The sequence below is a fragment of the Meleagris gallopavo genome, chromosome 5, assembly GCF_905368555.1.
Source record: "Meleagris gallopavo chromosome 5, MGAL_WU_HG_1.1, whole genome shotgun sequence".
NCBI classification, from domain to species: Eukaryota; Metazoa; Chordata; class Aves; order Galliformes; family Phasianidae; genus Meleagris; species Meleagris gallopavo.
This window is the reverse complement of record NC_139408.1, coordinates 55,413,163-55,438,116: the sequence shown is the minus strand read 5'-3', so window position 1 is coordinate 55,438,116 and position 24,954 is coordinate 55,413,163. Positions and strand designations below refer to the sequence as shown.

Here is a 24,954-nt window from a genome sequence, read left to right as displayed (position 1 = left end):
GTGTTGCCATAGGCTATGCCAGGACTATATGCATGGGCACATTTTAAGTAGATAATATTTTTAATCCTAATTAAAAAAAATATTCCTCCCTTCCATAATATGTTAAGATTTGTGAATGACCTTATTTTCTTTTTGATAGACACACGGTAACAATCAACCACTTCTCATTCATATACATCCTCTGCACCTTCCACTGAAATACCGTCTTGTTCAGCTAAGCTCTTATATAAACTGAATGCACATTTTTCATTGTCGGGTTTGTTCTCATTTCATTGCACACTTGCTATAGAGCAGAGAAGGTAACATTTCTAGAGGGTGCCTATTACAGAACTGTTATTTACACACTGCCCTCAGTAGCGAGGCTGTGCTTTCAGTAGGTGCCAAACACCATCAGTTCCTCTTGATTTCAGTGGAAAGTCCAAGTGTTCAGTACATCTGGTAAAACATCAGGCAGCTCACAGCAGAATGGAGTCGCAGGTGCCAAATCATCTGGCTGTGGCTGCAGACCCAGGGTCCGCGTTTGGACGGGACCAAATTGAGTAGTCAAAGATTTGCATTTCAAAAGGACCAAAGTGAGAAGTCCAAAGAGTCCACAACAGGCTGCCCAGGGAGTGGTGGGGTATCACCATCCCTTGGAGATGCTCCAGAACTGTGGAGATGTGGCACTGAGGGACATGGCAGAGGGAGTGGCTGAGGTTGGGCTCGGAGATCTTTTCCAACCTTAGTGACCCAGTGACTCTTTGGAAATGCTGACCCTGGTGGAAAACTTCAGGCACTTAAGTTTGGAAATGCTGCCTGGAGTTTTTATACATCCTTGCATTGCAGAAGCCACTGGGAGGAATGCAATCTCAACACTGCTGCAAACGAAGAGGATTTAGTTGTTGATTTTTTATCATAAATCAACACGAAAGTGGCCAGCCACTCCTTTGCAGCCCCAGAGCCAAATCTTGACATAGCAGTCAGCACTGAGCCAGCCATACATGGTATTCTTGGGTCCCGAGGGAAGGAAAAGTTCAAGGAAGAGTTTACAGGCTGAGGATGACAGTGGCTCTTCAGAGGTCCCATTTCCCCGTGGCAGGATCTCCTGGTGACTGGGAAATGTTCCCCTTGGTATTTTTTGTTGGGATGGATTTGAGTACACCCAGCGTGGCACCTGCTATTTATCCTTCATTTAGGGAAAGAAACATGGGATAGGGAGGTGGAGAATGGAGAAAATCCAAGCACCTTCTCCTTTAGACAGACACAAAGAAGAGTAAGAAACACAGGATGGAGGATAAACTACTACTACTACTACTACTAAAACTACTCTCCAAAGACTTCTAATTCTATACCACAGTGCATGGCACTTGAACCAGTTTTCTCACTCACTCTCCTCCCACACTGCAATAACAACGCTCATCACAAGCCACAGCACAAGCTGCCCCTTCCACACATCCACCTTCAGTCCCACTCCCTCCCTCTCTCCCAGTTTTATGCCACAGGAGTAAAGAACTGGGGGTGGGAGGTGCAGCAGGAATCAAAGCGACCTTATCACTTACACGTATCATTTGAAATTTGGTAAAGAGAAAGCTGAATAATTTCCCACAACCTGAGGGCAGCGCTATCTTTCATCCTGACTTGTTCTGCTATTTACAAGAAAAACCTGCATAATTACCAGAGCAAATGCCACGTCACAGCCTGCACCTGCTATAAGTAAGATAGAGAACATGTTTCTGAAAGTAATAATTAAATAAAGCCATCCATCAATCAACCTCGTGCGGTTTTGTAGCTTCTGTGGGTTTTAGAAGGAGCAAAGCAACGTATTTGTGCAATGAGCTTTTCCTCCACATTTTTAATGGCAATTATTGCATGTAAACTAGCTTTTGTAGGAGCAGCGAAGCAGATGGATGCGGTCTGAAAAAAGAAATAGGCAAATACACCCACTGGAAAATCAAAAAGATAAGAATGCAAAGTCACTGTGTGTGTAGTTGCCTGTGTGCTATGAAATGGTTCTTTTTAGACTCTGTATCTGAATATTCCCAATGGAAATGTTATTATAAAAGACAACAGGTTGTTCCAGCAGAACTGATCAAAAAGTGTGATTGTGTTTTCAGGCACGGTCCCATGATGGGACTGACAATCCTGAGCTAAAGAATTATTTTTACCCAGCAGCTATCTCTCTAGTTGAAGAGCCATCTGAGAAGAGACAAAAGTGCTTGAAATTCTGGGAAACAGTGAGAGGGTACGTGTGTGAGGAGAGGATTGACTGCAGGGAAGCATCTTCTCTTCTGTTTTTGTTTCTCCTTTGAGCTTGCTAATACTGCTGCCACTCTTGGCAAGCACAGTGTCCCTTCCATACTGCATTCAGAGACACAGTTCATGTTCTCTCTGGGGCTGTAGTAGGTTTATGATGCAAAAATTCATCCCAGCCCAAGCCAAGGGTACAGATGGGCAATGGACCTTTCTGTGGATGATACAAAGGCTTGAAGTTTGGGCTCCGACACCTAGATGTTCCCCACATCTGTCCAGGTGCCTCGTTTTACATCTCTCATGACCTGCTTTCCCCTCTATCAAAGTGGCCTCTATGTATGTATATTTTTTTTACGTTGTGCCTTAGATACAACTAGGATGAGCAACTGGATGGGATGTTTACACTGTGTGACCATCAGAGAGGGCCATGTGTCATTGGTTCCCCTCTGCCAATGGACAAATTCACAGCCCTAAGTCATGCCACATGACAATTTTGCAAGGTTGTATGCAAGTTAGGAATATGAGGATCAAGCATGTGGAGGGCTCTACTTTCCATTAAGGATGTGGTGACAAAGAATCTGTTGGCAAGCAGTAGATTAATAGATGTTTCTGTAAGCAAAATATGAATTCTTGCAGAGTTGAACAAGGCAATGATCCCAGCTCATGACCTCATTGAGCATTTTGAGGCTTAGAATTCTTTTTTCCCCAACTTCTGATGCTTAAAATTTTACTAAAATGGTCCAGCCTCTGCCCAGTGTATTTAAAACAGTTGCCAATACTGACTTAATTCATTACCTCTAGAAACCTCTCAGAAGCAGTTATTTCCACTTTGGAAACCCTTCCTTAGGAACAAGAAAATACCCAAATTCTGCCTTCGAAATGTTAATGACAGCTTTTGTTGCCAATTAAGCATTTATAAAGTGCTGATGGATCCATTCTTGGAACATAGAATAGCTAAGAAGCATGTGTGAAAAGGTACCGTATCCTAAGCGGGAGGCAACAGAAATGATTCAGGAAGAAATTCCCAACAGATCACTCCTACAGGCAAACAGACCTCAAGAAATACCCTCCATAATCGCCTCTTCAGACAGCAAGGAAATGACTTCTAGGAAGGATTTACTTCCTTCCCCTTTCAGCAGCATAGATATTAGGAAACTCTTCCTGAGGTTTGCAGTGGCTTCTACTTAAAGAGTAATTTATTGACATTCCTAAGAGAGAAAGCTTTAATTCACAAAATATTGTTCATCAAAACGCTACAAAAATGGCAGTTTTATTCTGATCCTAATCTATAAAGCTTTTTGTCTATCTTTAAAGCTATGGTTATCTTGAAGTGCTTAGTCTCATATTCATTGCTTTTATAATTGGACAACATAGAACAATGGGAGATTTACTAGTTTATTAAGAACCAAAATGAATGTAATCCAATATCACCCTTTGTTGAAAGCCACCTACAAAAGAATTGCACGAGGATGTGAAATGAATAATCTTTCTTGGTTTTCTCCTCTTGAAAGTGCCTTTATAGTGCCTTTCCAGAGCATAATAAATGGCAATATGTTATGGAAAATTACGACAAGTCTTACCAGGTAAACAAGTACAGTAGATTTTTTGAGAACTGGTGCAGCTTGTTTCTAATAAACGTTCCCACAGAGGAATTCATTTTTGGAATGATGTGGATGAAAAGGGATTTAAAAAGAAAGGCATGAAAGCAACAGACAGCAATATGGTCATTCAACCTAAACTCCACTGGCTATTTCTGATCGTTAAAGATGGACTTGTGAATGGAACAATGTTTCTAAAGTGGGAAACTAAAAGTCATACAACAAAAAATAAGAAAATTCAGCACCAGGAAGAGAAACTGGAAATAATTCAATTGGCAAGATCTATACCATCTTCTGTGTTTTAAAAAATCTAGTGAATATACAGCATTGAGGAGGATTGAACCCTTTAAGGATAAGAGCCCTAAAAAAAACAGGAATGGTGTGTCCCAGTGATGTGTCTGACTCAAACAAAGGGATTTTTATGTATTTTTGCCACTGACAGAACAAATTTTTCAAGTCCTGTACCCTGTGTAAGTTGTGACATAGGTGGAAAAGGCTGAAAAAATAAAAGCATACGTTCAGTTTTGGGTAAAAATGTGCTTTTTTTTTTTCTTTCTGGAACTGGGTTCATAAAGTGTCCTTCACTTCTTCACTGCCTTGACCTCTGGAAGATTCATTCAAATCAGAGGAGCAACTGCCTATTGCAATGCCCTATTATTGTTCAGCTACGACTTTAATTATAACATTTTCTTCTCAGGCCCTAAAAGTGCTATTACAGAGAAAGAAAATGTCACTATGGTCATTCTTACAGTCAGAGAAATGAGGCCAAAAACAACAGAAAGTTACTTGGCCTGATAAACCAGACTCTGAGACCAGAGCAATATGAACTGTTAGGAATCACTGCTCCCTGATTGAAGGAAAGGTCAAGCAGCTTCCGAGCTTTATAGCAGGGCAAGTAATAAATACATCAAACTACTTCAGAAAGACCTTCAGACAGGTATTGAGAGCTTCAAGGAGGAAGCCAGAAAGCATTAATAGTAATAAGCTAATTATATTTCATTTATGGTTTTTGCCATGGTTCCAACTGTTACTCTTACCTCATTCTCCCACGCTGTGAGCTTACAGTCTTTGCATCTTCTGGGTGGACATGCAAGGTGCTGGTATCCCAGAGAGAGAAACCTCTGGTTCTGGAAGGCAGGGTTTGCTTGTCCATCTCCAGGAGGGACTGCGCTGTGCATCACTGGAAAGCTGGGAAAAAAAATGGGAAAGACTCAGCACACAGACTGTAAAGCTCAGCTTCTCCTTCCCCACAGCTAGTACTGCAAATAAGCCCCCACTGTCACCAGATCCAGGCACTGAAATCCTTCCCACGGTGAAACTCAGGGGCAACGTGCTGGATTGGTGCCGAAGACTCTGCCAACCTCAGCTGCAACTGAAAAACTGATCCTAAGGGAATCTGCATACATTTACACCTTGGCCTGTCCCAAATGCATCTCAAAGAGTGCAGCACTTCAAGATTCCTCAGGGAGATGGCTTCTAAGATCGCTGATAAAGTTAAACATTTCTGACTGGCTGAAAGAATAAATAAACATTGTCGATTTCCCTGCTTTGTTGCAGCTAATGGCAGGGCAGGACCTCAATTGTTTCTATCCTCAGGACTTGTATGCTCCTCTGCTTTTCCCCATAGATGCTTTCTTATAAAGAGTAAAAAAAAAAAAAAAAAAAAAAGAGTAATGAATAAATTGAAAAAAAATGCTTGTAGACCCAAAAGAAAGAATGCATCTATTATAAAATAAAATCTCTTTTAGCAGCTATTAGAATGCATTAAAAATATTCACAGGACTCTCCCCTCCAGTTATGTTGCAAAAGCCATGCAAATAATAATTGTGGCTAAGTGCACTACAGTGACAGTCAATATTGTACTTCCCAAGCTAGTACTCATTATTCTTTATGGAACTCATGCATTTTGTGAAAGATCAAAAGATTTACATATCATATGGAGTGCTTTAGGGAGTGACTTGCTGTGCACTTTAAATGCACAATGTTCCACAGTCATTTAAATACAGATTTCATTTCTCTCTTCTGTGTGATATTAAATTTGAAAAAGGAGAGGGAGAGCGACAAAGTCAACTTGGGTACCTTTGTTCACATCATGAAATACGATTTTAATTTGGTTCCGATATAGAAGTTTAATATTTTTATGGGATGTTATTGAATAATCTGCTGGGCTCAGCACTGGCCTTTGCACAGGAAAGAGATGAAAGAAATCAATTTTTTTTTTTATTTATTTTATTTTTTTTTATGAGCACTGCAGGCAAAATCATCTGCTCTTCCATGCCCTGGAGAAAGGGACGGACTTCTCTGCAGCCTCCCCACTGCTTGCCTGGTCTAAGCTTACAGGCGTAGGAAGGAAGAAGGAACTGCAACCTATTTCCTTACAGCGGGAAAGAGGGAAAGCGTTGGTATTTCTATGCTGTTCTAGACTTCAAGAGGAGCAACAGCATTGCTTGAGTGCCCTTGGGTGAGCTGCTGCACACAGCCTGCTACGTGGAGACAAAAACACACTTTTACCTTGCCAGGATGTTATGAGGATAAAGAAATACATTAAGGACAGCTGAATGGTCAGTTACTATGGTAATACAGCCACATGGCAGTGCAGAGGGGGCTCTGAGGCCATATTTGCCATGCCTGCTCTGCTCTACGTATTCATGCTGCCGAGACCTGGATGTGCCTTGCCCTTCTGCAAGGGCACTCAGCAATGCCTCTCTTGCCTCTCTACACCTCCCTTCTGGTATTTACAGACCTGGATGGGATCGCCCTGAGCCTCTGCTCACAGCAGAGCTGCTCCAGACCCCTGGTGGCTCTACACTGGGATCTCTCCAGCATGCCCGAGTCTATCTTGCACTGAAAACCCAGAACTGGACACAGTCCTCCAGGTGTGGCCTCACCAGATATGAGTAGATGGGAAGGATCACCTCCCTCGATTTGCTGGTGATCCTTTACCTAATTGCAGCCCAGTTTATCTTCAGCCTTCAAAGCATCAGGGGCACACTGCTGGCTCCTGTTCTACTTGGTGTCCAACATGATTCCAGGTGCCATCCTGCAGAGCTTCTTCCCAGCTGGCTGGCCCCAGCATGTTCAGGAGCCTGGGTTTGTTCCTCTCCTGGCACCTAAGGAAAGGGTTAAGGAGACAACTGTCTGTCATTCAGAGTCTACTCCAGCAACAGGAAAACTGGGAGCTATCCAGCAAGTCTCTCCACACCAGCAAGGTCATGAAAATGTATCCCTGCTTCTCCTATGAAGAAAGAAAAGAAATCCTTCTGAACAAGTAATTAGCCCTTTATTTTTATGGAACGACAGGAAGGTTTTCATGAATAGGAAATCTACCCAATTCGTTTGCTTCTGGTACATTCTGCATTATTTTCCGAATGAAGTGAATGAAAAACCTCTTTAATGAAGCATAACTATGTTGTGATTAAGGCTTATTCTGTCTAAATATTGACTCAGATAACATTTTCTCAGGATGAACAGACCATAACCCATGAATCTGGCATCAAAGCCAGGAAGATTAATAGGAAAGATGCATTCTCTGGTTGTCTGGAGAGAAGTTTGATGTGGTCAAGGCAACAGCCAGAGACTTTTCTCATTATTTATGAGATCCAGCCAGCAAGTTTTCAATAAACTATAGTTTTCTTGATTCATTGGACATTTGAAAGCTCAGGGACCAAGTGGCTCTTTCCTTTACTCTCTGGTTAGTATGGAAACAAGAAGAGAGCTGCAGGATTTCTGTAAGATGACCCCACTGTCTTGGAGCAAAGATGAGCCATGGACTCTTGCAAGCCCTACTGAAGTACGACTGCTTCTTAGCTCTTTGACCTGCAGATAAAATCAGAATAAGTCAGGCATTCAGTTATTGATCCTGACTTAAACCATCCAGAAGAGGAACAGGTTGATGAGTGCTTGGGAAAAGAAAGGTCTAATGGGAAAAGGGAGCGTTTGGAATGTTAGCTCAAAGAAGAACAGTCAGTTATCCTGGACACACTTGGGCTTCTGCCAATTTGTATGTTGCAACATTTTCTCATTCAAAAAGCAAAGATTCGTTCTTCTTTAATAAATGAGATTTATTATTGAGAAAGACCATGTTGTAAAGAGAAGTGTGTGTAAGATTTTCATTTTAACCATTTAACCTTAGATTAGATAGGATTCTGTCTTGATAAAAGATAAAAACAAACAACAGGAATGAATCCACGCACCACACAATGTGTAATGAGAGAAGGCACAAAAAAAAACAACCAAAAAACCACACATAGAAAACTGCAAAAACCACAGAAAACAAAACTGCAGGGAGGGACACCAGCCAGCCCACTGCCTAACAGCAACACCATTCCTGAGCGCCCAGACCAGAACTAAACACAACTTCTGCGAAGCAACGAATAGATCATGATGTAGACAAAGAAATTCAGGAACAGGGTTGTTTAGGCTTGAATTCATCCTAGGATGCACTGAATTTACCCGCGCTGCAGGTAAAACAGCCACTGAACCACAAGAGCCTTGTTCCAGGCAGGGGAAGGAACTATTAGAGAAAGAATTCAATTATTTGAGATTTCATTGATCATTTTGGCCTTCAAAACAAAAAGAAACTTAATGTTGGGCATACCTCTAGGGTCTGTTGTGAACAGTGGATGGATTTACAATACGGCCTTCTTACAGGGAAAGTGGAAGAGGAAAGGGGCAGGGCTGGTTCTACACTCCTTGGGCACTTGAAGGAAAAGATGATTATCAAAAACAGATTGTTGTTATTTTACAACTCCTTTTCTTTTTTTCTCTCAATTCCTCATCTATAAATAGAGTGCTCTTAAATCATGAAAGGTTTTCTTTGAAGAGAGAAATTCTCCTTCCAGCTGTGAGCTCTCTCATTCCTCAGTGGATACCGCCAGTGCAATGGATGGTACATAAACACTCCAGAGTAGACATGAAACATTCAGAGCGTTTCCATGTTTTGCCATTCTGCCTCTACCTTAACAGCCCAACTTTTGAATTTCAGCACCATTCCCACTGCAAACTTTCCGAAGCTGAGCTCTGAATTTCTAAGGATTTCAAGATGGGCAGGTAGGAGAAGTGTGCAGGTTAGCAAATTGTTTGTAAAAGGTAAAAGGTAAAATTACGATTCTCTGAGGAAAAAAAAAGAAAAAGAAAAAGAAAACAAAAAGAGGAGAGAGGAAAAAAAAAAAAGCCAGCATATCTCACAAACCAGTGGCCAAAAGAACTTTACAGCGATGCTTTGTCTTCCTACCAACTGCAGATCCCAGCCTTTATTTTGGGCTCTGCACTGCAATACTGGGCTTTCCTTCGCATGCCACAGATGTGGAAAGGAACTAGAAATAGAAAACAAAAACAACGCAGAAACATAAAGACTGAAATTAAAGTGGAAGTGCAATGGGAGCACGGCAGTAGTGGTGTTAATGCTGAAATATTCCCTGGGAGTACGAGCTGGCAAATGTAGTGGACACCCAGATATTTGAAATGCAGCCAAATAATTTGGCACATCTCTAACTGGCACAAAGCAGTCTTGGTAGAGCTTCCTACTGCTGCTGGCACCTTTACAGCTGTCTTTCTTCATCTTGCTCTGCCCACTGCAACAGCTACTCAACAGGTGTTTCCACAGACACAGTGTGCTTGGCAGCGGTAACCCTTCAATACTATCGCTGGAATACATTTTTCTCCCTCTCAACAGCACTGCTCGGGTCCGTTGCCCAGAGGCCAGCATGGCAACGGGCACAGCTGACCAACTGGATTTGGAAAAAGAGGGCTGAATGTTTGGGTGGCCAGATGTACAAGTCGGCAAGGCGGTCAGAGAACGTCAATGCTTGGCGTGGCCCTGGGAAGCTGGATTGATATTTTGCTGGTTTGTCTGGAACCCGCCCGCAGCTCATCCAGGGCTTCCCTGTTTTCTGTGCTCTCGCCTCAGGACTTCTCAGTCCTACATTCATTTTCTTCATTGCAAACAAGTCCTCAAAGTTCTGGGCTTCCTGGCTGTGTTTTTCTTTGTAATGACAGGGTGTTTGCTCAGACCGTGGTGGATTTTCCTTTTCCAACCCTACTCACCCTTTGGTCCAGATGCACTCAGAGAGGAAGATAGATTTACTCCAAGGTTTGAGCGATCCTGGAAACTAGAATATGCCAGGACACAAAGCACGCAGAGAGGCTCAGAGGTGAGGCACTTGGGAGCAGAGTTCATGTGAACAATAAAACTAGCAATTGTGGTTAGTCACGTCTTGTTTTCTTCATTTTGAGCTTACCTCTGTTGCTCCTTGGCCGTGAAGCACTCTTTTCACCACACCAAAGAAGTCTTCCTCCATGTGCAGTCCATGGTTTGCTGGATGTCCTTTAGGTTTCTGATGCACCGTAAATATGAGAGAACCAATGCTGAATATTTTTCTCACAGGAATCTGTGCAACGTCACAAAATGAGATTTAAAAAAGGTCTTTTACTGATGTATATACAAACACACACACATATGAAAACATAAGTGCAACCGTGATGTGGTTCAGCTCAAAGGTCCAGTAGTTACATTCTTCTCCAGCAATAGCTGCAGAAAGCAAACAGCTGAGGGTGAGCTGATGAATAATAGAATCATTAAGGTAGAAAAAGATATCCAAGATGCCAACCTTATCCCACAACCACCATGCCCACTGACCACATCCCTCAGTGCCACATCTCCACAGTTATTGAACACCTCCAGGGACGGTGAACCTACCACCTCCTTGGGCAGCCCAAACCAGACTAGCACACACATCACATGTTTTCCCAGTGAATAAAAATTCGCAGCTGCGAAGCTTTGAAGCAAAAAGAACTTTGTGCTTAACGTACATCAAATGTTGGTTTCTTCCCCCCTCTCATGAATTTATCTACTTGTGTTTTGAACCTATGCAAGCTCATAGTATCCATCAGGACCTGCAGTAAGGACTTCTACCACTTAACAGTACTGTGTCTGAACAACCACTTCCTTCTGTTTATTCTGAACCTGTCACATAAGACTTTAACTGGGTGTCCCCAAGCCTTAGAAGAGAGATGGTATAATGAGTCCCTGTCACCCTGATGCCACAGGAATCATGATTTTACAGGTATGTTCTCCCTCTGTCCACCTCTTTCTACAAAGTGATTGACATGGAACTTCAGAAATACAAGCATGAAGGTGTCCCAGTGGACCTGTATCCCCTTCCCTTCTTAGGATATCTCATCTCTTGCAAGAGCCAGAGTGAGATTCAAACCTATATTTATATGTCTATCAGTAGACATGCACTTTAAGCCACAGCAAGGACAATTAAAAAGCATTTCACGTGGTCTCTGCCACAGAGTAAAACAGTTCATTATATTTTTGTCCAGAGCACTGTAAGCACTCACTTTCTGATTAGGACCAGAAGGCCGCAAGGCTGTTAAAGCCCTCTTCCCACTCTCCCCAATGTTGCCATTAATATGTAAAAGCTTAAGCTTGCTAAAGGGATTATTTCCCATCCTATCTGATTGTAAACTGGCATTTCAATGATTACATGTATCTTTTTGTCATTTTCTCGTAAAACATCTTATTCTTGAACAGCATAATTGGCCTCTTACTAATGTTTAATGAATGATTAAATCAGCATAAATGCAACATACAGCTCTAAACGGAAAGCATGTTTGCAACCTCCAGAGCCGCAGAAATGTATTTTTGCAATATAGGTTTTAAATCCTTATAATTTTCTAATTATGGACTTTCTGGTATATTTCACATTAAATACATGGGAAAGTAAATGTGAATTTTCCTGTATGAGCTCAGAAGCAATTCAGTCACTTTTTTTTTTCCCCCTCCAATTTCTAACCTACATATTAACGACACCTCTGTGGTTTTCATTTAAGTATAAGAAATAATCTCCCCAAATTAAAAGCCAATTAAAATCACATATTTGCAGAACACAGGCAGGCAAGTCCTTGTAGAGATGGCCACGCACATGACACTTTTTACGCTGACACACTTCATTAACCAGCCCTACAGAATGATTGTGGGTAAGGAGGCCAGGTGAAATGAAGCAAGAATCGTCTATCTGAGTGGAAAGAGATAGAAAGGTACTTCTTCAAAGGTGCTGAAGGGAGAAACATGGGAATATACAAATTCCTTTTGTTGAAGTGCAGTCCTATGTCATGGCAGATACAGACCAGAGAACTGGGGAAGCATCACTGACTCTTCCTCCCCAGGGCCATGGTAGAGCAGAGTGCCTCATTCAGTGGGTAGAAGAGATGGGAATTTCAGTCTTCCAAGAGAAGATAGAAAAAACATTCAGCTTTCCCTGTAGAAATATGGCAGAGTAGTAAGTACAGCAAGGCAAGGAAGCCTATTCAGACAGAAAACTGGCATCAGCATGAGAATATATCAAAACAAGCCAAGTTGTTTCAGGGCAGAAGTTGCAGCTCCCAGGCACCAAGGTCCTGAAGCAGCACTTTGACGTATGCTGCAGGGACAAGAAAATGGACAGGTTTTAAAGGGAAGCTGGATGTCAGTATGAAGGGGAATTGGAGATCAGTTTTCCCTTCAAAACTACTATCTGCATCACTCAGAAACAAAACCACAGTCTGTCAAAAAGCATAATTCTTCTTTAGTAGATCTGCCAACTTGCTTGGGTTGTACAACTCTTCTAACGAGGCCGAAGACATTGAGCTATGCCAATGAGCTCAACATTGAGCCCTTCAGCATCCTTCTGGCCCATTCACATGCCATACACTCTGTTCTCCTCTAATTCCATTTAGAGAACATCAGATTGTAACTAGGGTTTTTGTTCAGGTTCACGAGAGGCAAAGTCCATCAGATGGATCCACCAAAGCCTGAAGTTGTGTTTGGTGTAACACTACTACAAAGGTTACCTTTCCAAACAAAGACTGCTGCCTGGCCTTTCAGCAAAGTTCTGTATGAGTACCTGACCACAAGCGATTGAACAGGAGTTAACTTATGCCAGAAAAGATTTGCTAATGCTTATGCAGGCAAAAGTGGTTCCAGCACATTCAAATTAAATGAAAAAAGGCAATGAAGAATCATCACTGTTTATTCCCAAATCAGGCTCAGGATAAGATGTGAATGTAGTTTAAGGTAGTTGTGATGATTCAGTTAAAAACAGGTGTGGGACAATGCAAGCCAGCAAACAGCCTGGAAATTTTCCCATCTCTCTTTGAACTTCTACCCAAGAAATATTTATACAAATGAGTTTTTTTTTTTTCAACCGGTTCAGCGTTGTGCTCATACAAATGGCTTTTCCCTCCTGCTTCCCAACTGCTGTAACTATTCCTCAAACATTTTGGTCTACGGTCTGATATTCAGGTGCTCCTGTGCAGAACCAGGAGTTGGACTCCATGGTCCTTATGGATCCCTTCCAACTCAGGCTGTTCTACGATTTGTTTGCATCACTCCCTCTTTCTGACCATTGCACAGTCTGTGACCTTATCCACGGAGCTCTGCTAAGATGAACTGTGCCTGACATCCTGCAGCACCATGTTACCTATGAACCTCTGTTGTCTCCATCTGCCTCCAAACTGCAGCACACTCCCAAAGGAGTGAAGAACAAGGTATTTGAGAGGTGTGTTTTGATGACGAATGCAAACAAAGCAGCTACAATATCTCCTTGAGATACCTCTGTGTTCTATGGAAGGCATTTTGGTCTTTCAAAAAAGAGGTGGGAAATTTATTTTCCCTTTTTCTGAAGAGTTTCAGTAATTCTTCAAAAGACAGGGCAGCATTAGCAGAAAATAACACTGTCCAACTGGCACTTCAACACTTCATCCAGCTACAGCTGCATCACAGGCTGAAGCTGAGTTTGGCCTGGTCTCATCATTTAGTTTACAAAAATCACGGAGGGATTTTGTATGGCCACAGACTGGTGGACTTTCAGTTGGCACCAAAGTTTGGATTAATTGAACTTTCCTACCAAACATCAAGAGTAAGTTTTACAGCTCCCAGCAAAACCAGACTGAATTCATTAATTAGCTTTATAGGAAAGAGAATGCAGGTACTGAAACGGATGCAGATTCACCCATTAAAAAGAGCAAAATGTCCAAGCACAAAACTTGAGATTACACTATTTTTGTTGTACAGAACCACAATTCAAGGAAAAAAGTGTCACCCAAATCCACTGGAAATTTCTATCTGATATTGTCAGGGCAATACCATAGGCTGAAGCTAGTATACCTATTGTCAGCATGAATGCAAGTCATTTGGTAAATAATAAAGTAAACCACAGAATCATATTTCCCCTCTTCCTTAGATGTTTGTCACCAAATTCCCAGCTCTCACAGTTCAGCACTGAGTGCTGTTGGATGTCCTGAAGGAGCCCTCTGCAATTGTTCAGGACATGCTGAATGTCCAAGAGGGATGTTCCCAGGAAAATACAAGGTGTAGAATTAGAGTTGAATATCTGAATAACAAGTTTTCCAGCCTAATTGGTGCAAGATTCTTTTACTTGTCTTTTGTACATTCAAATAAGCCAATCTTGTATTTTAGGAAAATAATGGTGATTAAAAAAAACAATCACATAGTGTCAGACTCCTTCAAGCATACACCGATCTGTCACTAAGAAAATCCTCATGAGACGCGTTTGAGGGCTTCACATGAACCATAACAGAATCTACTAAGCTGCTCTGTTTGCACTCTCTGCCACAGTACAGTGGTTTCAGTCAACACAGATACCTGGAGACAACCGACTTCAAACATTGTTTATTGAGCAAACATCCACCACACAGCTCAAAACACAAAGAAAGGGAAGGGGAAAAGATGGGCGAGTCCTCCTGTGAATGTGACTCAGAAGGGGTGCACACCAGCCAAGGACACTAAAGAGTCAATGGGACTCAACTGAACCTGACACTCTTTGTATAAAATTATTCAATATTCAGAGTCAGAGAAAAAACAGCTCTTGCCTGCATGTATTATTTTGGCAGATCTGAAGGAGTACTTAGATATTTATACAGAGCAAAACAGTTTTTGCAGCAAAAACAGAGAGAGACTGAACTCAAAACACAGCCCAACACAACTACTATATTTCAGTCACTACCAACAATTAATAATACCTTGATAGACCTGACTCCCAGTTCTGTGTCTACCTGTTCCACACTTTCTTCCAAACTGCCTCATTCCCATGAGGACATTCTTGGTATGCATCCCATACTTGGCCAACATTCCAAGTCTTTTCTCCATGCTCTGAAGTCCAAATTGATTGACAGCTGTCAGACTGTTGGGCCACTGTAGTTGATGTGAAGCATGTTAGCCAAACTTGTTCCCACCTCTCTATGACCCTCTCTGCTCCTGTGCCAAGATTTTCAGCTCCACGGGGCAGGTAGAACCTACACAAAAGCACCCGGTGCCCAGCCTCTTATTTTGAGAGCCTGCAATATTATATTTAAGTATTATGGTGGAGCTCAGCTTGAGTCCCTTCCTATTTCCAGTGTTACAGCTTAATAGGAACACTTTGCTCTTGGCTCATTCTTCAGCCCTTTTCCTCATGTGTCTCAACCACACGCTCAAATCACGTGGAAGCGTTATGTTTTCTGGACCTAAGAGCAGAAAGCCATGTCATCAGGCAATTTCTCAGTCTTTAACCATTGTGTTTTAGTTTCTGAATAACTCACAGTCCATAGTTATTCACTCACAGCACTTCTATGAGAGGACACGCTGATGCTGTCAATGCTGTAAAAGCAGATGAAAGACACAGAGAGAGGCTAAGAGATCACACAGATGTATTCTGAGCATTTTTCAAGAGGGTTACAAGGTCTACGTGTATTTGACAGACTAAGTGACTTACCCCGAGAGATGCATGGCATGGTAAAGCCCTCCTCTGGAAATGTCAGTTCTTCCATTGCTCTTCTGTTCAAAATGAACAGCAGAGCAGACAAAAAGACTGAAAATAGAGTCCAGATTATACAGAGTAGCACATCGGAAATAGAACTGTGAAAGGGAAGGGTCAGTGGAGAAATGCAGAGACAAGAATGAATCAGAAAGGGAAATATGGAACATTCAAACTCAGGTGCTTTAAGAAAAACACCAAAACATCTCTAAGTTTCCCTACACAACACTGGCCAAAGGCTCTGCAACTGGAATGCTTTCTGTACCACCTATTAGGAGAGAAAATGCAACAGATAGATCAGACGAGGCAATGGGTCACAAAAGAAGACAGTAACAACAACATATTATTCTCCATTGGTCCTCAGAAAGAAGAGAAACCTGGACAAGATGCTGGGACATTGAGAGGAAGGCTTGGCACTGCCTCTCCTCACCACCCAGTTGGGTACACCACTGAGTTGGGGAGTGTATGGGACAATCTTGTGCCACTCTTTCCCTCCTTTATTTAAGAAAATGACTTATTTTCTGGGATTTGCTTTGTTTTAAATCAACAGCAACACCAAAACCACATACCTGTGCCTCTGGTGAAAAGAAAACTTTCCCTGCCAGGATAAAATGGAGGTGGTAGAAATGAGGATATTCAAACAAAGAAACCAGGAGCAATCACTAGCCCATCATAGGAGCACAGAAGGAAAGGGGAGAGAGAAATGGAATAGCAGCAGTGAGAAATACACATACATATTCAGCCCCTTTGTCAAAAAACCTTGTGCTGCAGCATTTCAATTAACAAAGTAGGATGGTTTACCTGATAAAATGCTCCCTGTGTGAGTGTAATTACATATTTATGCCCCACAGAGATTTTTTAATTTCTCTTCAGTTTGTTTGCCTTGAAAGTATTTGTCACTGGAAACATTCTTGATGTGTAATTTTAAGGCAGGGTTGGCCAAATGTGTGGTTTGTTTTCATTTTAGATTTACTTCACTGAAGAGGGACCGGAAGATAATGCATATTTTCAGTGCAAAGAAAAGAAAATCAATAAGAAAGGTGATACATCAAAGAGTGGCAGAACAAAAATCACCAAAAAAACCCACAAACAACCACTCAAGTGCTGCTTCAGAATTTTCAGTCCTTTTTTCTTGCATTGTGTTCTCAGATGCTCAAAATAGCTTACAGTTCTGCCACCCTTTCATTCTGTCCTCACTCTCCACACACGCCTCTTGTGCTGTCAGAGCGGCTGCAATGACCGCATGGCTCCTTTGGGGTGTTTTCTTCTCATCTGCTGAGCCCCATACCCTGAGCCACCCCTGCCTTGGGCTCTTGGTGCTGAGAGGTGGCCAGGATGCAGCTTCTGTGATGAGTTCCATATGTGAGCAAGCCTAAGGGTACAAGCGATGGCACTGCACTTAACGGGCTTCAAACTCTGCTCTGAGCACTCTGCTGGGTCAAGGCTTAGCAGAGATCACAGAATCACCAAGGTTGGAAAAGATCTTCAAGATCATCCAGTCCAACCATCCACCTATCACCAATAGTTCTCACTTAACCATGTCCCTCAACACAGAATCCAAATGTTCCTTGAACACCTCCAGTGTCGGTGACTCCACCACCTCCCTGGGCAGCGCACTGCAGTGCCTGATCACTCTTTCAGAAAAGTAGTATTTCCTAACATCCAGCCTAAATCTCTCTTGGTGCAGCTTGAAGCCATTCCCTCCAGTTCTATTGCTAGTTACACAAAGGAAGAGGCCAACACCCAGCTCACTACAACCTCCCTTCAGGTAGTTATAGAGAGCAACAAGGACTCCCTAGCTGATCCAGAGAAGTCTCTTGAGACACACCATGCTTCAGCCAGTGTTTGAGAAGCCACCACGGTGCAAACCATTTTAGCACCAGTTATGCAAGTTAACCTTGTAGATGGGGAAGAAGTTTGAGTGACATGTTTAGTGGGCATGGCGGTGATGGGTTGATGGTTGGAGCAGATGATCTGAGAGGTCTCTTCCGACCTTAGTAATTCTATGATTCTCAGTCTGCGTGGCAACAGGAGATAGCACTGCAACAGCATTTTTTTTCCTAATGAGAAGGCAAGCTGTGCTTGAGTGTAAGGTAAGATGTCTCACAGTTCATACAGCCCCATGCAACGCTGTGCTAAAGTTTGCCTAGAATCATAGAATCGTTAAGATTGGAAAAGATCTCTCAGATCCCCAAACCCAACCCCAGACCACCCCCACCATGCCCATTGACCATGTCTCTCAGTGCTACATCTCCACGCTTCTTGGACCATCTTCTTCAAGGACAGTGACCCCACTACTCCCTGGGCAGTGCCAGGGCATCACCACTCTTCCTGAGGAGAAATGTTTCCTAATATCTAACCTGAACCTCCCAAGAAACACTCTCATATGACCACAAGCACCCTCAGTTAGATGCATACTTATTACCCATTGCAAGCCCAGCTTGCAGAATCATAGGGGTTGGAACGGACTGATGCAGCTCCATCCTGCAGCATGGCTCTGTGAGGAACCACTGCAATCCACTGCTCTTGAAACCCACACCTTCCAAGCTCCCATAGACATGAGGTATGCCTCTTGGTACTCTTGGACTTTGATACTCAGCCTGGAGAGACAGAAAAGACACCTGTTCATTGCCTGTATGACCCAAGATCCCTTCTGGCCCCATGCTTCTGTGGTTCCTCACCACTGCTTGCTGTCAGGATAGGTTTTTGTGTCACTGGCAGCTGTTTTCCAGCAGCCAGACTGAGGTCAGACACCAGTCAGCTGTTGATATCAATTACTTCTGGCTTGACTGGTCCAAATTATTTGTTCCTGTTGCAAGGAATGGGAACAATTACTAAAAAAAAGCAACCCAATCCAAATAAACAAATAACACAGTTTCTCAGAATGCATTATCTTTCCTTCCCAGCTCTCAAAGGTGCCACTGCAGGTCTCATTACCCTCCCCAGCCCTATGTTTCAGCAAAGTAAAATGCTGCTAGAATTGTCCAGCTCCAACTCTGCTGCATCATGGTCCTGTGCCTACATTTCTCTTTGGCTTTCCCATCTTCCTTTTTACCTTTTTGTCACAGAACCACAGACCACCTACCAGAAGTCTATGCCATTGCTGGGTATATTCGAGTGCATGAAAATCTCCTGAAGGATACTGGATTCCGGGAGCAGTTCACACACAACTTTGCATGATATCTTGGAAATATCTGCTTTTTTAAGCTATATGGTAATGCACACTGTGCATCTGAGATTAGAATATGGCCCTGAGGAACAACACGCTCTTCTCTCTTTACAGCTGACAAGGCACAGCTTATTTTTATGAGCTCTTCATTTTCAAGAGATTCAACTCCATTGTTTGGCAACCACAAGGCAAATCTCCCAAGATGGTTCCAGTTTGAGGGTTGCCATTCCCACATTTAGGAGAGCAAGCATTCACTGGGTGATGCTGACCTGGTCTGCATGCCCAGCTGGGAACTGAGCATTTCCAAACCAGGTAGGAAGCCCTCAGCCTTTCACCTTCCTGAGTTCTGTTCCCATCATACCTGCTTGCTGCTTTGTAACAGTCCTCCACCAACCTCCTGTTCCTGTTAACATCCCAGAGCACTCCTGGGACTAGATCCAGTGCCCACAGGCCCAAAGAGAAAGACTTTCTCAGGTGGGATTTTGATCATTCCTTTAGGCTCCTCTGTTTTCATTACTGAAGAGCTCAATACAAACCTTGTCAGTTCTTTTAAACCCTAACATATATTGAAAACAAAAACAAAAAACCAAGAAAGGGAAATAAAGCATCTGTTTTAGGCTACCTTTATTGAACGTGAAGAACAGGTCACCAGGTCACTCCTGCAGTTCTGGTGTGCACCTCGTTACAGCTAGACTAGATGATCTTAGTGGTCTTTTCCAACCTTAATGACTCTGTGATTCCACCTCACCTCAAAATAAAGTTGATATATCCATCTTCTCTCCTTCTGTAGAACCATTGCCTTTAAAATGCATCACTGACACCTGTGTCCAAGCACCATCTCAAACAAGAACAAATGTGGCAGAAATCAGACAGCATCAAGAAACCATTGCAAATGGGCACATCAGCATCCAGGGAAGCAGCCTGAGAGGCCCAAGATGTTGTGGACTTGGACTGCCATACACAGTGTGTTTCCACAGAATCTACCTTTCTCCTGGTCTGCCCCTGCCCCCACCTCTGCTCTGACACAACAACAGCAGCAACGATAATGAATTAAGTTCTGCCCACAGTAGATGTGGCCATTTCATTTTGGCAGTGCAAACGTTGCTAAGTGAAAGCACGTCTTTCTGAACTGCCTTGCTCATGGGAACCATTTAATCATTATAGAGCAATTATAGAGGTCTTTATTCATTTGTTCCTTAAGTCCTCATTCAGGAAAACCTGTTTCAATGGGAACTGTGCCTGAAAGAGACTCATCAAAACCTGACCAGGAAATGGCCAGTAAGAGCAACCTATTTCCAAGAGAGAAAAACTCATACATTACATCCATAATGGGTAACTTCTTCTGAATACACCCTATTGAAGTGTGTTATGTTCATTAAGCTCCATTTGGAGAAGAAGGGTAACCTTCCAGTTAACACAGTTTCTATGGACTTGTGAGTGCCAGGTTCTGTTCCTGGGTTTGACATAGACTCCCCCTGTGACCACGGTCACACCATTTGGTAATTTAACCTTGGACTTAGCAAAATTGGTAACAAATCAGGACAGCAGTAAGCTTCAGTTAAACTCTATTTGAGGACTGCAGCTCTTAATTTCTCCTCTGCAAAACAGATCACTTCTCCTGTCTTTTTTTTTTTTTCTTTCTCCCCTTTTCTTTCTGCTCACATCTTGAGGCAGTGCAAGTCTTTGATTTTGTGCATGCCCAGTGCACTGCACAATGTGTCTTTGATGGGGGCTGTGCTGTAACACAGAGTTATAATACTAATTGTTATCGATACAAGCAAACAGTGCTGTGCTTTTGTGGCAAATGTCCACTAGGAGCTTGACTGAGACCAGCAACATTTCACTGGGGACTTAAGCCCCATTTGAACTTGTCTCCCAAAGCAAGTGTTTACAAACACGACTTAGTCCCTATTTGAACAGCGCTTTGAAGATGTAAAGTACTAAATTGTGTATCTGCATGTATGAGACACAGAGAGAATGCGTAATTTCATTCTGCATTCAGGGAACATAAGATTTCCTTTTTTCCCCTCTTTTTTTTTTTTTTTTTTGGAAGAAAGTTTACTGCTGAGACCACTGGAGAAAATGCAAATGCACAGAGTGTTTGTTAAGGCTCCAGGAGAGAGAGCACAGGCAGTCGGTACCACATGTCTTTCTAGGAAAATGGGAAATCATTGTCTTTCAGTGTATTTGTTCAGCTAAGGAAGGCTTGTGCAGCTTGCACAGAACAGTTCTGGAGGAAATTAAATTTTGGCTGCACCTCCGTATCACTCCTACACCTGCCCAATTCTTACCATCAGCCCAACACATCCCACCAGCACTCCTGCAGTGCTTACCAACACCAGAGCCAAGCTGTGGTGCAATCACCATTTTTTGCTTGCTTTCATCTGAGAACGAGGCAACGACTGTATTTCTGCACTCAACAGATTGCCTGTTTTGCAACAGAACCCACCAGAAAAGCTCCCAACAGCATGAGTAAGAGGCACAAGGAATTTCAAAGTCAAAGTTTAATAGCAACTACTGTTGCCTTTGAGGCAGGTTCAAGACAAATAAAATTATACTGTGTTTGTTTGTATAGGCTGACGTATGTTACTTCTGCTTGTGATTCAAGCTGAACACAGCATACACCAGGTTTGATCCACCAGCTGTGGAGCTAACTTGGACATAGCTCCATGCTAATGTGTCCACAGCTTCCAAACCAGAGCTACTCGTATTCAGCTAGGTTGGATAGCAATCACACCTAACAGTGCTTCTCTCCACACCTGCCTTCATCTATATGAACTCACCGCTCCACCAAACCGTTGCAGTACAGGATGGTGAAATAAGGTCTTGGAAATGGTAACCCAGGACTGGAAACATGAGCTAAACCCAAGCACAGTTGGGAATCTTCAAGGAGAGGGAGGCTGAGAGATTTTTTGGCCACAGATAGAAGCTTGGAGGAGAGGCAAAGGCTTTTGAAGAGAAGTCTGGACAGGGAATATGAAGAGGAAATGTGCTGGAATAGGGCACGGGAAGAGAGGTCTGAAAGATTTGGTAGGGAAAGGAGTTGGCCACAGAGCAGCATATTCTGCCCAGGAGAGGCTGCACTTCATGAAGTTCAGAAGATGTGACTAAATTGGAAGTTTTAACAAAAATCTAACGGATGAGACAAAGAGTCAGCAAGATAGGAAACAGTAGACATGAGCAAAAATAGGGTGTTTTTAGGCAACACATCTCTTATGAAAGATAATCAAACTGTAGTCAACCAAACTGTTCAGCAAGATGATGCAACTATTACAAAAATTAATGCAAAATAACCTTCTTTAAACCAACAAATTATTTTGTTTTCCCTTCAAAATATAGGACTATATTTCTGTTTTATTCCAGAAAATCTAATTGGAAAATGTTAAAAAACAAAAAAAAGTTCTTCAAACCACAAGGATATGTAATAGCTAGGACTCAAAGGCCTTTCATTCTACATGAGATATTTTTTTCTACTTGCTGAAATACTGAAAATTAAAAAAAAAAAAAAAAAAAAAAAGAAAGGAAAAACATCCCCCAGCCCCCTAAAAACAAAATCCTGCAATTGCAGGATCGAAAGCATTTTCCCCCAATTTTCAATTATCATCACTGACAACCCCCTGCCCCCAAATCTGAATTATCAAAAAGATTTATCAGCGATTTCCTTGGAAGCACAGCCATGAGCAGATATATCATTGTTACAAACCTTTTCCTTCCACAATCGAATCATTTGTTATTAATATATTCCCAGTGCTCGTTCCATAAAGACTGTGGAGCACAGAGCCTCAGCAGGTGCAAGGCAAGGCGGCTGCCCTTGCTTTATGGTACCATGATAATTTCAATAAAGCTGAAAGCCAGCCAGCTCATTTATACATTAACCTTCTGATGGTGGGATGCAAGGATCAGCAGGTTCCCCTACTGCTCCCCTACAACATAGATGTTGCATCTCCAAGGCACGACCCAGCATAAGGTGGGTGAAAGGGACAGGTTGCTTGGCTCTCCCAGAACATGATGTTTTGCAGGTGAGCAGAGATTTTTCTTGCTTTGTTTCTTGTTTTGCACTTGTAGCAGTTTTGTAATAAGCATGCATTGCTAGGAAACACCCCAATGTTCAAATTTGTACAAAATAATAATAGAATCACAAGGTTGGAAATGACCTATAAGATCATCTAGTCCAAATATTTGCTAAGCATCTTATACAAATAATTTTTTGTTTCAGCAACGCCAAGAAAGCCCAGTAGGAACCAACACCACACTGTGCTGCAGCTCACACAGTGCCAGAAGTGAACCCTAAATCAGAGCTACAACATAAAGAGATAATGGAAGAAGCTATAAGATTTTAAAAGTAACTTACTTATAATGTCAGCATTCGATTCCAGAGATGTGTTTCACCTGCCTGTTATGTAAAGGAATACACATTCACTCCTCCTTCCACCCAGGTCCCTGTTTAGAGCTGTGTTGCTTCTATGGCACGTGCAGAAGACGTCATTCACCCTGCAGCTTTTTACTTCATTTAAAACAAAGATCTTCTCCTCTCCAACCATCTCTAAAGTGAACGTACACAGAAACACTAAGTACATATCTACAGGACCCAAAGAAAATGCACTGTACTTATTCTTGTCTTAAGAGATCAACATTGTGCTTCCATTTGAGTTCTACTCCTCATGCACACATTCAGCACTGGGAAGAATAAAAAAATCAAAATGAAAAGCTTCAGTAGCGTGATATGTTATCTTGGTAGTGATATTTTTCCCCCAGCCTGAATTTAAAGTGAGTCAGATCTGGATGCAGGAATGCTGCTTGCTGCTTTCTGTGCACACATGGAACATTGCATAGGTTTCCATACAGGTTTTGTGTACATGCATGCATTATGAATAGATTAAGAATGACTTTTTTGTTGATTATGAAGTTTTGGTAGATACAAAGGATAAATGCAGCACGCTCATACACAGCAGTTCACTAGGATTAAAATAAATGCATAGCTAAGAACCTACTTAATTAACTCACTTTAAGGAAACAAATTCTTACAAGCACCGCACGGAATGAAGATACATTCAGGCATGTTTCTTGGAGACCAAAGTTGCAGACAGATGCCAAAAGGAACCAAGAAACATTTCCAGTGAGTTACCAACCTAACCTAATCTGTTTAGCTGTGTTTGTAAACTCACAAGGCACCCAACTGCTTATCCAAATACCACACTTCCATGGATCAGGTCCTAAATTACGACGTGTGTGGCATATTACTTCAAGCACCAGATTTTGTTAAAGATCAGTCCCTCTCCTTATAAACATCTCCTCCTGCAGAGACGGAAGCTTCTGCTCAGAGGCACCGCATCCTCACTAATCCCAGTGGAACCTTCATTTAGTATGAACAGCCTTTGTAGTAATTTTATTTTCCACGTGAAAGCAAAAGAAATCAGTAAACCTCCTCAAAACAGTTTCTTATTTTATCCTTTAGCAAACAGACTTACTCCAGCTAGATACACCACAGAAATAAATGGGTATTCAGAATTACCAGTACGACATACTGACACGCATCCTTGGAATTACCTTTGTGGCATGGAAGTGGGCTCATTTCCGATGCCAGCCAAACAAGAGCAATACATTGGTCAAATACATTCACAGGGTTCTTGCAAACAAGCACAGGCTCAGAGAATAACAATTTCTCAAAGCTCATCTTGCTTCCAAACTCTTCTCCTCTTTGGCTACATAACCTTCCAAATAGTCACAGAATCATGAAGGTTGAAAAAGACCACTAGGATCCCCAAGCCAAAGTCATCCCCACCATGCTCACTGACCACGTCCCTCACTGCCACATGTCCACAGTTCTCCAGCATCTCCAGGGATGGTGACCCCACCACTTCTCTAAGCAGCTGGCTCCAATGCGTCGCTGCTCTTTCTGAGAAGAACTTTTTCCTAATGTCCATTCTAAGAGGAGAGGTCCAAATTGAATGCACCTGATTGCTCATGCTTTACCACAAAAGACATAATTTTCAGAAACAACATCATACTACACAACATTGCCCAGAACATGGCAGCACCCCCTCGTCTCATAAGAAACCATTGGCTTTTTCCTCTGAGCAAAACCACAGTATGGCAGGCAGGGTTACAGAAATAGCTCTTGTTCACATAAAGCTGTAGTTGTGTTTTTTGTTTTATTTTT

General features: G+C 42.3%; 1 long non-coding RNA gene across 11 annotated transcripts in view; it reads right to left on the bottom strand.

Annotated features, from left to right (window-relative positions):
• Window positions 1–23,305, bottom strand: part of LOC104911281 (uncharacterized) — a 108,516-nt gene extending 85,211 nt beyond the window's left edge. For 8 of the 11 annotated variants that reach the window (XR_014883799.1, XR_014883806.1, XR_014883807.1 and 5 more), the window contains exons 1-4: window positions 23,146–23,305; window positions 10,067–10,216; window positions 6,716–6,937; window positions 4,865–5,015 (exon numbers count right to left, since the gene is read on the bottom strand). This is a non-coding gene — a long non-coding RNA (uncharacterized LOC104911281). Of the gene's footprint in view, window positions 1–4,864; window positions 5,016–6,715; window positions 6,938–10,066; window positions 10,217–15,583; window positions 15,739–22,497; window positions 23,113–23,145 lie in introns of those variants that run through there. The other 3 variants (XR_014883802.1, XR_014883801.1, XR_014883800.1) reach the window with 3 other exon arrangements.
• Window positions 23,306–24,954: the final 1,649 nt, after the last annotated feature.